The sequence below is a fragment of the Penaeus chinensis genome, chromosome 32, assembly GCF_019202785.1.
Source record: "Penaeus chinensis breed Huanghai No. 1 chromosome 32, ASM1920278v2, whole genome shotgun sequence".
In the NCBI taxonomy this organism is placed as follows: domain Eukaryota; kingdom Metazoa; phylum Arthropoda; class Malacostraca; order Decapoda; family Penaeidae; genus Penaeus; species Penaeus chinensis.
Window position 1 is genome coordinate 16,828,026 of NC_061850.1, and position 16,568 is coordinate 16,844,593.

The following is a 16,568-nucleotide window of genomic DNA, read 5'->3' on the forward strand; positions in this document are numbered from 1 at the left end:
ATTATTGTAATAATTACGGCCATATATTTGTTTTGCTAATGATACAATTAATAGAAATAATAAAAAAATATAAAAACAATAATAATAATCATAATAACAAAAATCGAACTTTTATTTTGTTTTATTATTATCAATATTATCAATATTATTTTAGTTATTACAGTTTTGATATTTTGTTTTGCAATTATCCTTATAATAAAGATATTATTAATAATAATAACAACTATAACAACAATAATAACAAAAATAACGACATTATAATCATTAATAAAATCTTAATTTACAGTATTATCGTTATTTTTGAAATTATTACAGTTGCAATAGTTTTTGTTACAATTACACTAATGATAATAGTATTAGAAACAATAGTAATAATAATCATAATAATAATAATAACAATAATGACCATATTACAATAATTATTCTTATTGATATTTTCATTACTATTGTAATTTTTGTTATAATTACAGTTATAATATATTCTATTGTAATAATAGTAATAATAATAATAACAATAATAGTAATGATAATCATAATAACAATAATAATAATAATAATAGTAATAATAATAATAATAATAATAATAATAATAATAATAATAATAATAATAATAATAAATCCCCCCGAGACCATGAAGTACCGGGTTGGCGTCCGGCGGGGGTTAGTCTGTCTCATGGGTGGGGGGGACTCTTTAGCTTTGAATAGCAGCCTCCCTAGTGATGGTATCACGATAAAAATACTGGTGGTTGTGACACCCTATCACCACAATCCTCCTTATGAGTGTAATGTCAAATCAAAATAACACAGACAACGGCGTGAATGGGGCTGGAACTTTATGTGAAGGTCACTCGCCCGGCAGGTGTTCTCCGGTTCGACAGCGGAGACCCGGTCGTTATCCTAATACTGTCAGAAAAAAGTGGAATAAAGAAGTAAATAAAGTAGTTATGGAATGTTTTTGCAGAAGTAAACCCTTTGATGAAAATGGAAAACCTATCAGAGGATACAGGCAAAGAATGTTCAAAGAATGGAGGAACAGAGGAGGGTTTGAGTCGACTGAGCAACGTATATGTGACCAGGCCAGAGCCATCAGAAAGAACGGTTGGCTTTCAGAACTTGAGTTGGAAATGATAAAAAGAAGTGTTATAGAGGAAGAGGAAAGAGAAGCTAGTAATGATGAGGAGGATGGTAGAGAGCAGATAAATAACGAAAACTTTGTGGATGTCGATGTTGAGGAAAATTTGGTGAATGATGTAAATGTGGAGGAAATGATCAGCAAAATGGTGGGTTTGTTGTCGAAGATGATGTGTTAGAGAATATCTTGTCTGAGAGTCAAAGGGTAATTGTTGAGAATCTAAGAAAAAATTATGTTGAAAAGAGAACAGCAGAAGGAATATCCTTTAAAAAGTTTGATAAGAACAAACTGAAGAGAGAAATGAATAGAGTAAATCAAGTGATTCGTCACATTGAAACCAAAAACATCACAGAAACTAATGAATTGATAAGGGCAGCAACTGCATGGGTTGCAAAACAGTTAGGGTTAAAGAAGCCGGAATTTAGAGCTAAGAAAGATCCTTGGTGGAAACGCCGCATTGAAGATGATATCAAAAGAATAAGGAAAGATGTAAACATACTAGAGAGAGACCTAAGAGGTGAACTCAGCCACAAGAAAAGTAAAAAATTGCAGAGACTGAAAGAGAAATATCGGGTGAATAAGAAAGGTATTAAAACTGTGATTGAAGAATTGAAACAAAGAATGATTGCCAAAAGTGCAAAAATTAAGAGATACGATCAAAGGATTAACCAGTTCAGACAAAATCGAACATTTAGTATTGACCAGAATTTTTTTTACAATGAAATGAATGGGGGTGAAGCTAGAACAAACGAGGTACTAGATGCTGAGGAGAGTAGAAGGTTTTGGCGTGATATTTGGACAGTGGAGAAGGAACATAACAAATTTGCAGAATGGCTGTCTGAGTTAAAGGATGAAGTTAAAGGGAGACACTCACAGGAAAGGGTCACTATAAGTATTGAAAATGTCAGAAAACAAGCTAAGAAAATGCCAAACTGGAAGGCTCCAGGCAAAGATGGTGTCCAGGGATATTGGATCAAAAACCTGACCAACATGCACGACAGAATTGCTGACCAACTAAATAAGATTTTGATGGGAACGGAATCCCTTCCCAAATGGTTAACACATGGACGGACTGTGTTGTGCCAGAAGAATCCCAAGAAAGGGAATGCGGTTGAGAACTATAGGCCGATAACATGCCTTCCACTGATGTGGAAACTGATGACAGGAATCATAGCTGATCAAATGTACGATTACCTAGAAAAAGAACATCTACTACCTGATGAACAGAAGGGTTGCAGGCGAAAGAGCCGGGGTACAAAAGATCAGTTATTGATTGACAAAACAATCTTGAAGGATTGCAGGAAAAGGCACACTAATCTGGCTATGGCGTGGATAGACTATAAGAAAGCTTATGACTTCGTTCCCCATAGTTGGATTAGTGAGTGCATGGAAATGTTTGGAATAGCTGGTAACGTGAGAGAGTTTTTGCAAAGAAGCATGGTGCAGTGGAAGTTGTCCTTAACTTCCAATGGAGAGGAACTTGGCGATGTGGATGTTAAACGAGGGATATTCCAAGGGGATAGTTTGTCACCATTATTATTTGTCTTGAGCATGATACCATTATCGTCATTTCTCAGAAAGGTAAATGTATGCTATGAGTGGGGGACAAAGGAATATAAACTTAATCACCTACTCTTTATGGATGATTTAAAACTATATTCCAAGAGTGAAGAACAGATAGACTCCCTTATACAGACTACTCACATTTTTAGTAATGATATAGGCATGGAATTTGGAATCAAGAAATGTGGGGTTCTAGTCCTAAAAAGAGGGAAGATTGTTAGATGTGAGGGCATAGAATTACCGAATGATGAGATAATAAAAGAAGTTGGACAAGAAGGATATACTTATCTGGGTATTGTGGAATTCGATAAGGTGAAGGAGAATGAAATGAAAGAGAAAACAATGAAGGAGTATAAGCGACGGCTGCGGTTAATTCTAAAGTCCAAGTTGAATGGAAGAAACAAGATAACTGCAATTAATACCTGGGCAGTAGCAATATTCAGATATGGAGCAGGAATAATATGCTGGAGAGAGAAAGAACTGAATAGTATCGATAGAAAGACAAGAAAAAACCTGACAATGTATGGTGCCATGCACCCAAAGAGTGATGTAGACAGACTATATATAAAAAGGAAGGAAGGAGGTCGTGGCCTTATCAGTGTGGAACAATGTGTAAAAGGAGAAGAAAACAGCTTAGGTTTTTATGTGGCAAACTCAGAAGAGTTGTTGATAAGAGGTGTGTGTGCATCAGGAACCATACAGACAGAGGAGACAATGGAGAAGGAAGAATTTAAAAGGAGAAAGGCAGAAGAGCTCAAACAGAAATGGACAGGAAAGGCAATGTATGGGCAATTCGTTAGAGAGATGCCAGAAAAGGTAGACAGGGTTAAATCTTGGGAATGGCTGTCAAGGAGTGATTTGAAGGTTGGAACGGAAGCTGTCATATGTGCTGCACAAGAGCAAGCAATAAGGACCAACTACTTGAAGCATTATATAGATAAGAGCAGCGACAGTCCACTGTGTAGAATGTGTGGTAAACGAGGTGAAAGCATACAACATATTGTTTCAGAGTGCGAGAAATTAGCTCAGAAAGAGTACAAAAAACGTCACGATAACGTGGCAAAGAAAGTACACTGGGATTTATGTAGGAAACATGGGCTTCAGCATTCAGATAAGTGGTATGAACACACCCCAGAGGGTGTTGTTGAGAACGAGGCCGTGAAAATTATGTGGGATATCAATGTACAATGTGATAATGTCATTCAGGCCAGAAGACTAGATGTTATAGTAATTCATAAGGAAAAGAAAGAGGCTCTAATAGTTGATATTGCTGTACCTGCGGATACGAGGATTGCAGAAAAAGAGTTAGAGAAGGTAGGAAAGTACCAAGATCTGAAAAGAGAAATAAAAGGGTTGTGGGAACTGCGATGTGCAAAAGTTGTTCCGGTAGTGATTGGTGCCCTCGGAAGCGTTACAAAAGATCTTGAATGTTGGATTGAAAATATGGACATTGTGCCAGAGGTTGAAGTACTGCAGAAGACTGCTATATTGGGGACGGTACGAATACTGAGAAAAGTGCTAGAACTTTAAAGGAGAAGGACACCTGTTAGCCTTTAGTCATTTGATATGACTCGCCTAACAGGAAGAAAGACGGCAATAAGACCAGCCAGTGCAGAAATGCTTAAAATCCCATAATAATAATAATAATAATAATAATAATAATAAGAGTAAAAGTAATAGTAATTATAATAATAATAATAATAATAATAATAATAATAATAATAATAATAATAATAATAATAATAATAATAATAATGATAATAATAATAATAATGATGATAATAATAAGAGTTATAGTAATAATAATAAGAGTAATAGTAATAATGATAATAATAATAATAATAATAATAATATTAATAATAATAATAATAATAATAATAATAATAACAACAATAATAATAACAATAATAATTATAAGGATAGTAATAATAGTAGTAGTAGTAGTAGTAATCATAATAATAATAATGATAATATTGCAATTATTCACATTATTATCAAAATGAATGTTATAATTATGATTTTACCCAAATTCTCTGAATGTTATAATTATGATTTTACCCAAATTCTCTTTATTCTTATTGTTATCGTCATTATGGTCATGATTAATGCAATTATGCTTATTATTATCATTTTTACCTTATAATTGTCAAAATCATCATTGCAATCGAAAAAAAACGTCATTTTTGAGTAAGCTCTCAAAAGGCTATATTTCGCTTGTTTTCGCCGCTTTTTCGACTTTTGGGATTTTTTCCTTTTTCCTTTTTTTTATGACAAATGGACATTATTATTGATCTTATCATCATGATTAGCATCGTTATCATCATTATCATCAATATCATTATCATTACCGTCATTATCATCATTATCATCATCATTATCATTAATATTGCAATCATTAGCATCATTATTATCATTATTATTATAATTATGGTCGCCATATATATTTTTTTGTTAATTATACTCATAATAGAAATAATCAACACAATAAAAGCAATAATAATACAAATAATAACAAAAATCGTACTTTCATATTGATTATAATTATCATTATTTTCATTATTATTGTAATAATTGCGGTCATATATATTTTTTTGCTAATGATACAATTAATAAAAATAATAAAAAATATAAAAACAATAATAATAATCATAATAACAAAAATCGAACTTTTATTTTGTTTTATTATTATCAATATTATCAATATTATTTTAGTTATTACAGTTTTGATATTTTTTTTGCAATTATCCTCATAATAAAGATATTAATAATAATAATAACAATTATAACAACAATAATAACAAAAATAACGACATTATAATCATTAATAAAATCTTCATTTACAGTATTATCGTTATTTTTGCAATTATTACAGTTGCAATAGTTTTTGTTACAATTACACTATTAATAAAAGTATTAGTAACAATAGTAATAATAATCATAATAATAATAATAACAATAATAACCATATTATAATAATTATTCTTATTGATATTTTCATTACTATTGTAATATTTGTTATAATTACAGTTATGATATATTCTATTGTAATAATAGTAATAATAATAATAACAATAATAGTAATGATAATCATAATAACAATAATAATAATAATAATAGTAATAATAATAATAATAATAATAATAATAATAATAATAATAATAATAATAATAATAATAATAATGATGATAATAAGAGTAATAGTAATAGTAATTATAATAATAATAATAATAATAATAATAATAATAGTAATAATAATAATAATAATAATAATAATAATAATGATAATAATAATAATAATAATAATAATAATAATAATAAGAGTTATAGTAATAATAATAAGAGTAATAGTAATAATAATAATACTATTAATAATAATGATAATTATAATAATAATAATAATACTAATAATAATAATAATAATGATAATAATAATAATAATAATAACAATAATAATAACAATAATAATTATAAGGATAGTAATAATAGTAGTAGTAGTAGTAGTAATCATAATAATAATAATGATAATATTGCAATTATTCGCATTATTATCAAAATGAATGTTATAATTATGATTTTACCCAAATTCTCTTTATTCTTATTGTTATCATCATTATGGTCATGATTAATGCAATTATGCTTATTATTATCATTTTTACCTTATAATTGTCAAAATCATCATTGCAATCGAAAAAAACGTCATTTTTGAGTAAGCTCTCAAGAGGCTATATTTCGCTTGTTTTCGCCGCTTTTTCGACTTTTGGGATTTTTTCCTTTTTCCTTTTTTTATGACAAATGGACATTATTATTGATCTTATCATCATGATTAGCATCGTTATCATCATTATCATCAATATCATTATCATTACCGTCATTATCATCATTATCATCATCATTATCATTAATGTTGCAATCATTAGCATCATTATTATCATTACTATTATAATTATGGTCGCCATATATATTTTTTTGTTAATTATACTCATAATAGAAATAATCAACACAATAAAAGCAATAATAATACATATAATAACAAAAATCGTACTTTCATATTAATTATAATTATCATTATTTCCATTATTATTGTAATAATTGCGGTCATATATATTTTTTTGCTAATGATACAATTAATAGAAATAATAAAAAATATAAAAACAATAATAATAATCATAATAACAAAAATCGAACTTTTATTTTGTTTTATTATTATCAATATTATCCATATTATTTTAGTTATTACAGTTTTGATATTTGTTTTTGCAATTATCCTCATAATAAAGATATTAATAATAATAATAACAATTATAACAACAATAATAACAAAAATAACGACATTATAATCATTAATAAAATCTTAATTTACAGTATTATCGTTATTTTTGCAATTATTACAGTTGCAATAGTTTTTGTTACAATTACACTAATAATAAAAGTATTAGAAACAATAGTAATAATAATCATAATAATAATAATAACAATAATAACCATATTATAATAATTATTCTTATTGATATTTTCATTACTATTGTAATATTTGTTATAATTACAGTTATAATATATTCTATTGTAATAATAGTAATAATAATAATAACAATAATAGTAATGATAATCATAATAACAATAATAATAATAATAATAGTAATAATAATAATAATAATAATAATAATAATAATAATAATAATAATAATAATAATGATAATAAGAATAATAGTAATAGTAATTATAATAATAATAATAATAATAATAATAATAATAATAATAATAATAATAATAATAATAATAATAATAATGATAATAAGAGTAATAGTAATAGTAATTATAATAATAATAATAATAATAATAATAATAATAATAATAATAATAATAATAATAATAATAATAATAATAATAATAATGATAATAATAAGAGTTATAGTAATAATAATAAGAGTAATAGTAATAATAATAATACTATTAATAATAATGATAATTATAATAATAATAATGATAATAATAATAATAATAATAATATTAATAATAATAATAATGATAATAATAATAATAATAATAATAATAATAATAATAATAATAACAATAATAATAACAATAATAATTATAAGGATAGTAATAATAGTAGTAGTAGTAGTAGTAATCATAATAATAATAATGATAATATTGCAATTATTCGCATTATTATCAAAATGAATGTTATAATTATGATTTTACCCAAATTCTCTTTATTCGTATTGTTATCATCATTATGGTCATGATTAATGCAATTATGCTTATTATTATCATTTTTACCTTATAATTGTCAAAATCATCATTGCAATCGAAAAAAACGTCATTTTTGAGTAAGCTCTCATAAGGCTATATTTCGCTTGTTTTCGCCGCTTTTTCGACTTTTGGGATTTTTTCCTTTTTCCTATTTTTTTATGACAAATGGACATTATTATTGATCTTATCATCATGATTAGCATCGTTATCATCATTATCATCAATATCATTATCATTACCGTCATTATCATCATTATCATCATCATTATCATTAATATTGCAATCATTAGCATCATTATTATCATTATTATTATAATTATGGTCGGCATATATATTTTTTTGTTAATTATACTCATAATAGAAATAATCAACACAATAAAAGCAATAATAATACAAATAATAACAAAAATCGTACTTTCATATTAATTATAATTATCATTATTTTCATTATTATTGTAATAATTGCGGTCATATATACTTTTTTGCTAATGATACAATTAATAGAAATAATAAAAAATATAAAAACAATAATAATAATCATAATAACAAAAATCGAACTTTTATTTTGTTTTATTATTATCAATATTATCAATATTATTTTAGTTATTACAGTTTTGATATTTTTTTTGCAATTATCCTCATAATAAAGATATTAATAATAATAATAACAATTATAACAACAATAATAACAAAAATAACGACATTATAATCATTAATAAAATCTTCATTTACAGTATTATCGTTATTTTTGCAATTATTACAGTTGCAATAGTTTTTGTTACAATTACACTAATAATAAAAGTATTAGAAACAATAGTAATAATAATCATAATAATAATAATAACAATAATAACCATATTATAATAATTATTCTTATTGATATTTTCATTACTATTGTAATATTTGTTATAATTACAGTTATAATATATTCTATTGTAATAATAGTAATAATAATAATAACAATAATAGTAATGATAATCATAATAACAATAATAATAATAATAATAGTAATAATAATAATAATAATAATAATAATAATAATAATAATAATAATAATAATGATAATAAGAGTAATAGTAATAGTAATTATAATAATAGTAATAATAATAATAATAATAATAATAATAATAATAATAATAATAATAATAATAATAATAATGATAATCATAATAATAATAATGATAATAATAAGAGTTATAGCAATAATAATAAGAGTAATAGTAATAATAATAATACTATTAATAATAATGATAATTATAATAATAATAATGATAATAATAATAATAATAATAATATTAATAATAATACTAATAATAATAATAATAATAATAATAATAATAACAATAATAATAACAATAATAATTATAAGGATAGTAATAATAGAAGTAGTAGTAGTAGTAATCATAATAATAATAATGATAATATTGCAATTATTCGCATTATTATCAAAATGAATGTTATAATTATGATTTTACCCAAATTCTCTTTATTCTTATTGTTATCATCATTATGGTCATGATTAATGCAATTATGCTTATTATTATCATTTTTACCTTATAATTGTCAAAATCATCATTGCAATCGAAAAAAACGTCCTTTTTGAGTAAGCTCTCAAAAGGCTATATTTCGCTTGTTTTCGCCGCTTTTTCGACTTTTGGGATTTTTTCCTTTTTCCTTTTTTTATGACAAATGGACATTATTATTGATCTTATCATCATGATTAGCATCGTTATCATCATTATCATCAATATCATTATCATTACCGTCATTATCATCATTATCATCATCATTATCATTAATATTGCAATCATTAGCATCATTATTATCATTATTATTATAATTATGGTCGCCATATATATTTTTTTGTTAATTATACTCATAATAGAAATAATCAACACAATAAAAGCAATAATAATACAAATAATAACAAAAATCGTACTTTCATATTAATTATAATTATCATTATTTTCATTATTATTGTAATAATTGCGGTCATATATATTTTTTTGCTAATGATACAATTAATAGAAATAATAAAAAATATAAAAATAATAATAATAATCATAATAACAAAAATCGAACTTTTATTTTGTTTTATTATTATCAATATTATCAATATTATTTTAGTTATTACAGTTTTGATATTTTTTTTTGTAATTATCCTCATAATAAAGATATTAATAATAATAATAACAATTATAACAACAATAATAACAAAAATAACGACATTATAATCATTAATAAAATCTTCATTTACAGTATTATCGTTATTTTTGCAATTATTACAGTTGCAATAGTTTTTGTTACAATTACACTAATAATAAAAGTATTAGAAACAATAGTAATAATAATCATAATAATAATAATAACAATAATAACCATATTATAATAATTATTCTTATTGATATTTTCATTACTATTGTAATATTTGTTATAATTACAGTTATAATATATTCTATTGTAATAATAGTAATAATAATAATAACAATAAAAGTAATGATAATCATAATAACAATAATAATAATAATAATAGTAAAAATAATAATGATAATAATAATAATAATAATAATAATAATAATAATAATAATGATAATAAGAGTAATAGTAATAGTAATTATAATAATAATAATAATAATAATAATAATAATAATAATAATAATAATAATAATAATAATGATAATAATAATAATAATAATGATAATAATAAGAGTTATAGTAATAATAATAAGAGTAATAGTAATAATAATAATACTATTAATAATAATGATAATTATAATAATAATAATGATAATAATAATAATAATAATAATATTAATAATAATAATAATAATAATAATAATAATAATAATAATAATAATAATAATAATAACAATAATAATAACAATAATAATTATAAGGATAGTAATAATAGAAGTAGTAGTAGTAGTAATCATAATAATAATAATGATAATATTGCAATTATTCGCATTATTATCAAAATGAATGTTATAATTATGATTTTACCCAAATTCTCTTTATTCTTATTGTTATCATCATTATGGTCATGATTAATGCAATTATGCTTATTATTATCATTTTTACCTTATAATTGTCAAAATCATCATTGCAATCGAAAAAAACGTCATGAGTAAGCTCTCAAAAGGCTATATTTCGCTTGTTTTCGCCGCTTTTTCGACTTTTGGGATTTTTTCCTTTTTCCTTTTTTTATGACAAATGGACATTATTATTGATCTTATCATCATGATTAGCATCGTTATCATCATTATCATCAATATCATTATCATTACCGTCATTATCATCATTATCATCATCATTATCATTAATATTGCAATCATTAGCATCATTATTATCATTATTATTATAATTATGGTCGCCATATATATTTTTTTGTTAATTATACTCATAATAGAAATAATCAACACAATAAAAGCAATAATAATACAAATAATAACAAAAATCGTACTTTCATATTAATTATAATTATCATTATTTTCATTATTATTGTAATAATTGCGGTCATATATATTTTTTTGCTAATGATACAATTAATAGAAATAATAAAAAATATAAAAATAATAATAATAATCATAATAACAAAAATCGAACTTTTATTTTGTTTTATTATTATCAATATTATCAATATTATTTTAGTTATTGCAGTTTTGATATTTTTTTTTGCAATTATCCTCATAATAAAGATATTAATAATAATAATAACAATTATAACAACAATAATAACAAAAATAACGACATTATAATCATTAATAAAATCTTCATTTACAGTATTATCGTTATTTTTGCAATTATTACAGTTGCAATAGTTTTTGTTACAATTACACTAATAATAAAAGTATTAGAAACAATAGTAATAATAATCATAATAATAATAACAATAATAACCATATTATAATAATTATTCTTATTGATATTTTCATTACTATTGTAATATTTGTTATAATTACAGTTATAATATATTCTATTGTAATAATAGTAATAATAATAATAACAATAATAGTAATGATAATCATAATAACAATAATAATAATAATAATAGTAATAATAATAATAATAGTAATAATAATAATAATAATAATAATAATAATAATAATAATAATAATAATAATGATAATAAGAGTAATAGTAATAGTAATTATAATAATAATAATAATAATAATAATAATAATAATAATAATAATAATAATAATAATAATGATAATAATAATAATAATAATGATAATAATAAGAGTTATAGTAATAATAATAAGAGTAATAGTAATAATAATAATACTATTAATAATAATGATAATTATAATAATAATAATGATAATAATAATAATAATAATAATAATAATAGTAATAATAATACTAATAATAATAATAATAATAATAATAATAATAATAATAACAATAATAATAACAATAATAATTATAAGGATAGTAATAATAGTAGTAGTAGTAGTAGTAATCATAATAATAATAATGATAATATTGCAATTATTCGCATTATTATCAAAATGAATGTTATAATTATGATTTTACCCAAATTCTCTTTATTCTTATTGTTATCATCATTATGGTCATGATTAATGCAATTATGCTTATTATTATCATTTTTACCTTATAATTGTCAAAATCATCATTGCAATCGAAAAAAACGTCATTTTTGAGTAAGCTCTCATAAGGCTATATTTCGCTTGTTTTCGCCGCTTTTTCGACTTTTGGGATTTTTTCCTTTTTCCTTTTTTTTATGACAAATGGACATTATTATTGATCTTATCATCATGATTAGCATCGTTATCATCATTATCATCAATATCATTATCATTACCGTCATTATCATCATTATCATCATCATTATCATTAATATTGCAATCATTAGCATCATTATTATCATTATTATTATAATTATGGTCGCCATATATATTTTTTTGTTAATTATACTCATAATAGAAATAATCAACACAATAAAAGCAATAATAATACAAATAATAACAAAAATCGTACTTTCATATTAATTATAATTATCATTATTTTCATTATTATTGTAATAATTGCGGTCATATATATTTTTTTGCTAATGATACAATTAATAGAAATAATAAAAAATATAAAAACAATAATAATAATCATAATAACAAAAATCGAACTTTTATTTTGTTTTATTATTATCAATATTATCAATATTATTTTAGTTATTACAGTTTTGATATTTTTTTTTGCAATTATCCTCATAATAAAGATATTAATAATAATAATAACAATTATAACAACAATAATAACAAAAATAACGACATTATAATCATTAATAAAATCTTCATTTACAGTATTATCGTTATTTTTGCAATTATTACAGTTGTAATAGTTTTTGTTACAATTACACTAATAATAAAAGTATTAGAAACAATAGTAATAATAATCATAATAATAATAATAACAATAATAACCATATTATAATAATTATTCTTATTGATATTTTCATTACTATTGTAATATTTGTTATAATTACAGTTATAATATATTCTATTGTAATAATAGTAATAATAATAATAACAATAATAGTAATGATAATCATAATAACAATAATAATAATAATAATAGTAATAATAATAATAATAATAATAATAATAATAATAATAATAATAATAATAATAATAATAATAATAATAATGATAATAAGAGTAATAGTAATAGTAATTATAATAATAATAATAATAATAATAATAATAATAATAATAATAATAATAATAATAATGATAATAATGATAATAATAATAATAATAATGATAATAATAAGAGTTATAGTAATAATAATAAGAGTAATAGTAATAATAATAATACTATTAATAATAATGATAATTATAATAATAATAATGATAATAATAATAATAATAATAATAATATTAATAATAATAATAATAATAATAATAATAATAATAATAATAATAATAATAATAATAATAATAATAACAATAATAATAACAATAATAATTATAAGGATAGTAATAATAGTAGTAGTAGTAGTAGTAATCATAATAATAATAATGATAATATTGCAATTATTCGCATTATTATCAAAATGAATGTTATAATTATGATTTTACCCAAATTCTCTTTATTCTTATTGTTATCATCATTATGGTCATGATTAATGCAATTATGCTTATTATTATCATTTTTACCTTATAATTGTCAAAATCATCATTGCAATCGAAAAAAACGTCATTTTTGAGTAAGCTCTCATAAGGCTATATTTCGCTTGTTTTCGCCGCTTTTTCGACTTTTGGGATTTTTTCCTTTTTCCTTTTTTTTATGACAAATGGACATTATTATTGATCTTATCATCATGATTAGCATCGTTATCATCATTATCATCAATATCATTATCATTACCGTCATTATCATCATTATCATCATCATTATCATTAATATTGCAATCATTAGCATCATTATTATCATTATTATTATAATTATGGTCGCCATATATATTTTTTTGTTAATTATACTCATAATAGAAATAATCAACACAATAAAAGCAATAATAATACAAATAATAACAAAAATCGTACTTTCATATAAATTATAATTATCATTATTTTCATTATTATTGTAATAATTGCGGTCATATATATTTTTTTGCTAATGATACAATTAATAGAAATAATAAAAAATATAAAAACAATAATAATAATCATAATAACAAAAATCGAACTTTTATTTTGTTTTATTATTATCAATATTATCAATATTATTTTAGTTATTACAGTTTTGATATTTTTTTTTGCAATTATCCTCATAATAAAGATATTAATAATAATAATAACAATTATAACAACAATAATAACAAAAATAACGACATTATAATCATTAATAAAATCTTCATTTACAGTATTATCGTTATTTTTGCAATTATTACAGTTGTAATAGTTTTTGTTACAATTACACTAATAATAAAAGTATTAGAAACAATAGTAATAATAATCATAATAATAATAATAACAATAATAACCATATTATAATAATTATTCTTATTGATATTTTCATTACTATTGTAATATTTGTTATAATTACAGTTATAATATATTCTATTGTAATAATAGTAATAATAATAATAACAATAATAGTAATGATAATCATAATAACAATAATAATAATAATAATAGTAATAATAATAATAATAATAATAATAATAATAATAATAATAATAATAATAATAATAATAATAATGATAATAAGAGTAATAGTAATAGTAATTATAATAATAATAATAATAATAATAATAATAATAATAATAATAAATAATAATAATAAAATGATAATAATAATAATAATAATGATAATAATAAGAGTTATAGTAATAATAATAAGAGTAAAGTAATTAAGTATAATTTGTTAATATGCTATTTTACTTTGATATTAATTTTAATTCTAATATTATTATATAATATAATTAATATTGATTTATAATATAATATAATGATACATTATCATCAATAATATCATACCGTAATATATCAATTATAATATATAGATTAATATTAATATATAGATAGTATATCATATTATATAATATAGATAAAATCATTTTTGTTAATTATCAAATAATGATATAATTAATAATTAACAAAATTCTATATACTAATTTATCTCATTATTAATTATTAATTGCATTATTTTTCATTATTTTTATAATTGGTCAAAATTTTGCTATATGCAATAAAAAATAATTTATAAGCTCTCAAAAGGTAATTTCGCTTGTTTCGCCGCTTATTTTTGACTTTTGGGATTTTTTCTTTTTTCCTTTTATTTATGACAATGTCTTATATTGATCTTATCATCATGATTACATCTAATCATCATTATCATCAATATCAATTATCAATTACATTTCATTAATCATTCATTATCATCATTCTTATTTCAATATTAATTAATTTTGTAATCATATAATAGTCTATACATGTATATATCATAATAATATAAAATATATATATATAATAGATTCGATCCATAATTTATTATAATATTTTTAATATTATTGTATATGTATACAATAAAATAATGAAAATACATAAAAATACAAAATATATTATAATAACAAAATATAAAAAATAATAATAAAAATAATATAAACAATATAAATAATACATTATAACAAATAATATAAAATATAATAATGTTATAATTATAGTTATAATAGTATTAATTGTAAATTATAATATATAGATACATAATATAATATATAATATTATATAATAAAATATAAAATATATAATTAATTGAAATAAAATAAAAAATATAAAAACAAATAATATATAGTAATCATAATAAAATAAATGATATCTTTATTTTGTTTTATTATATTTACAAATTATATAATTATATTTAGTATATAAGTATTTATATTTTATTTTCAATTACCTCAATATAAAATATTGAAAAATAATAAAAAATTTATAACTCAAAAGTCAATAATTCATTATACGACATATATTCATTAATAAATCTTATTTACAGTTTATGAAATTATTTTATGCAATTATTACAGTTAGATAGTTTTATATTAATCAATACATATAATAAATATATTAATAACAATTATATAATATTAATCATAATAATA